The sequence below is a fragment of the Gracilinanus agilis genome, chromosome 3 (genome assembly GCF_016433145.1).
Source record: "Gracilinanus agilis isolate LMUSP501 chromosome 3, AgileGrace, whole genome shotgun sequence".
NCBI lineage: Eukaryota > Metazoa > Chordata > Mammalia > Didelphimorphia > Didelphidae > Gracilinanus > Gracilinanus agilis.
In genome coordinates this window covers 334181831-334186259 of record NC_058132.1, presented here as the reverse complement: position 1 = coordinate 334186259, position 4429 = coordinate 334181831, and positions in this window count along the sequence as shown.

Below are 4429 nucleotides of genomic sequence, written 5' to 3'. Positions count from 1 at the left end.
TCTCTAAGCAACGGGTAGAGGTGGTCCAACTTTTCATCCAAGCAGATCTAGGTTCAAGCATTGAAATAAGGGTTTCTTACAATTCGCACAATTAAATAAAGTTTTCTCACAAGGCAAAAATTGTAATTGAATAGAAAAAGAACTGAGCTAGCTCTAGAATTGAGTCACAATTGAACCACTACTTCTTGCTGTTCTAATCCCTTTAATTCTTTCAGGGAAAAGTTTTGTTTCTACTTCTCTTCACAGTAATATGACATTGTTCTGAATGAATTGTATCCTTTGGTTATTAGAGATAAACATATCATTGGAATTTTAAGAGGTACAGTTTTAGGGGTTGTGGATCCACAGATAACTCTTAACCTAGTTAAGAGTTATGTGTGTGTGTGCTCCCAGACATTACCCTGGTGCTAGTAATATTTATGAGGATAGTTCTAATTCTCCAGGATGGTGGATAATCTGACTGCATTCACAAGAGAGGCTGTGAAATAGCCCCTCCATTTAGTATAGTGTTGAGAGCTACTACAGCAGGGCCCCTCTACAAGACAAGTGTGAGCTTGTACTGGAACTTGAATTTCTGTGTAGCTGGCTTCAGAGCCCACACCCAAATATGCTTCACTTCTTTCCAAACCTTTCTGAATTGAGAAGTTTCTTCTACTGAAGTTAAGGGGGAAAGAGACTGTCAGTCCCTTCTTAGAAAGCTAGATGCAACAGTGAATAAAGCTGTGAACCAGGTCAGGAAAATGAGTTCCTATCCAGCCTCAGGCACTTACCACCTGGGTGACCTCAGATAAGTCATTTAACTCCTATTTGCCTCAGTTTCCTCAAAATATAAAATGAGGACAATAATGGTACCTATCTCCCAGGATTATTCTGAGGATCAAAAGTACCAAAAATTGTAAAGCACTTCACAGTGTCTGGCACATAGTAGGTACTAGATAAATGATAGGTTAGCTATTATTATTATTGTTAGCACTTAGAAAATTCAGTGCTCAGTATGTGGCACAGTTTTGTAAATACTGAAAGCTTTAAAAATTCCAGTTGATTGATTTCCTTTCTTTACAATTATTTTTTGTGTTAAGAAAAAAATTAGTCTGATCATTGACCAAGCAGGTGATAAATTAGGGTCCTTGAGCCAGGCTGCACTTCTGAGGTACAGGAGTTCCTAACTTTTGAGGGATGGCTATCTGTTCTGTCTTCTGGTCTGAGATGTGATGGTGCAAATGAAGAGTGTCTCATCCTAGAAAAAAATCCATTAGAAACAAGGTATAGGTATCAAAATCCCATATCTCTTACCAACAAATTAGATATAAATCCCCCCTTTTAGTTCCTTTGCTTGTGATGACCTCAGCATTCCTGTGAAAGCACTACGAAAAAGGGGGTGTGGCACTGCTAGGTTCCTATGTTCTAACTTGAGTGTGAATTTGGGCTCTACGCTTCTGCCACAGATTTGATAAAAACACCAAAATTAATCTCAGGCAGAAAAAGCTTACTTTTTTTCTGGTTGGGGTAAGAAAGAAATGCATCTTTCTGGTGGAGTTGTGAGTTGATCCAACCATTCTGAATGGCAATTTGGAACTATGCCCAAAGGACTTTAAACGACTGTCTGCCTTTTGATCCAGCCACATCACTTCTGTGTTTATACCCCAAAGAGATCATAAGGAAAAAGACTTGTACAAAAAAATTTATAGCTGCACTCTTTGTGGTGGCAAAAAATTGGAAAATGAGGGGATGCCCTTCAATTGGGGAATGGCTGAACAAATTGTGGTATCTGTTGGTGATGGAATACTATTGTACTGAAAGGAATAATGAACTGGAGGAATTCTATGTGAACTGGAATGACCTCCAGGAATTGATGCAGAGTGAAAGCAGCAGAACCAGGAGAGCATTGTACACAGAGACAGATACACTGTGGCACAATCGAATGTAATGGACTTCTCTACTAGCAGCAATGCAATGACCCAGGACAATTCTGTGGGACTTATGAGGAAGAACACTATCCACATCCAGAGAAAGAACTGTGGGAGTAGAAACACAGAAAAAAAACAAATGTTTGATGACATGGAGAGATGGGGATATGATTGGGGATGTAGACTCTAAGTGATCAGCCTAATGTAAATATTAATAATATGGAAATGGGTCTTGATCAATGACACACGTGAAACTCAGTGGAATTGCTCATTGGTTACAGGAGGGGAGTGGGAGGAGGGAAGGGAAAGAACCTGAATCATGGAACAATGGAAAAATATTTTAAATTAACTAATTAAATAAAAATTTTCAAATTACAAAAAAAGAGAGAAAGAAATGCATCAATCAGACCACTGAAGGAAAGGCAGATGCATTTCTAACTGCAAAGTAACTTGCTTCAAGAGAGCCAAAGTGCAAGTAACTAACTGCCTTATCTGACTGCTGGCTCTCAGCCAGGATAGAGCAGTTTATCTCTTAGGCCTGTTTTCCTAAAGGAGTCCATTCTCCTTAAGATAAATTTGGATATATACTTTCATTTTCTCCCTTTGGGGATGGAAAAGAGTAGGAGCGACTATTTCAAGTTGCCAATGCCCTGGGATGTGGACCATTAAGGAAGAGGGGATATCACACTCACCCTAACATTGGGAAGCAACTGCCACCATTATTAAAAAGAATAAACTAGGAGGCTGGTAATAGATATATCATAGAATCATGTTATTCAAGAGTTGAATGGGCCTTAAAGATCGTCTGCTCCAGAGGTTCTAAACCTTTTTTATGGACCCTTTATACAGTCTGGAGGAGCCTATGAACTCCTGAGGATAATATTTTTTAAATGCATCAAATAAAGTACAGAATATTACAAAGGAAACCAATTATAATGAAATATAGTTTTGTGTATATATATATGTACACACACACACACACACACACACACACACACACACACACATACTCTTATGGGGAAAACCAGGGGAGTTAACTTAAATATTATATGTGGGTTCAGAAAGGTGAGTAGGAGACAGGAATGGACAATAGGTGGGGACTTAACAAGTTAGGGAAACTGGGTTTAACTGTTAGGGGAAATGACTGTTGACAGAAGTGACAGTTAGGCCCTAACTTGACAAGGGGTCTGTGAAAACCAGCAAGCAAATGACAAGAGGATTTGTAACAAATTTAATTAAGGGAACTATGGTCTAAAGGATGGGAATAGGGGTTTCTACACTTCCAGACTATGGGCAAACCACAGGGTCAGGGGAGAGACTTATCTACACTGAACTGAGAACTAAAGCAAGACAGGGCCCAAAGAATAGCAGGACTGAAGTGGGTATCCTCACAGCAGAGTCCTGACACACTTCAGCGATGTTGCAGCTCTCCTAGGACCACTATCTACACTCCTTCAGGTGGGTAGATCTGGGAACTAACCCAGCCCAAGTTAACCTGCAACTCAGGTTGGGATTAATTGTCTCTACTAAAAATTTCCCACAAGTAGATGACAATCTTCCTTCTGGATATCAGGAAATCTGGGTGTAAACTCCACTTCCTCTGAGGTCTCCCACAATCATTTACAACTTGCCCCAACCACCATGAAGTCTGTCTCAGAGCGAGAGGCCACACTTCCTGCTTTCCCATTCCATTTAGAATTCTCCAGCCCTTAAAATGAAAGAAGGGGAGAGTAATGAATGCTGGAGGGGATGTGGCCAAATTGGAACATTAATGCATTGCTGGTGGAGTTGTGAACTGATCCAACCATTCTGGATGGCAATTTGGAACTATGCTCAAAGGGCTATAAAAGAATGCCTGCCCTTTGATCCAGCCATACCATTGTTGGGTTTATACCCCAAAGAGATCATAGATAAACAGACTTGCATGAAAATATTTATAGCCGTGCTTTTTGTGGTGGCAAAAAACTGGAAAATGAGGGCATGCCCTTCAGTTGGGGAATGGCTGAACAAATTGTGGTATATGCTGGTGATGGAATACTATTGTGCTAAAAGGAATTTCATGTGAATTGGAAAAGACCTCCAGGAATTGATGCAGAGTGAAAGGAGCAGAGCCAGAAGAACATTGTACACAGAGACTGATATACCGTGGTAAAATAGAATGTAATGGACTTCTGTACTAGCAGCAAGGCAATGACCCAGGACAATTCTGAGGGACTTATGGTAAAGAACCCTACCCACATTCAGAGGAAGAACTGCAGGAGAGGAAACACAGAAGAAAATCAACTGCTTGAATACATGGGTTGATGAGGACATGATTGGGGACCGAAACTACCACACCAATGCAACTATCAACAATTTGGAAATAGGTCTTGATTAATGACACATGCTAAAACCAGTGGAAATGCATATTGGCCAGGAGAGGGGGAGAGGTCGGGGGGTGAAGGGGAAAGTAAGAGCATAAATCATGTAACCATGTTAACTTTTCTAAAATATAAATATTAATAAATGATAAAAAAAAAAAA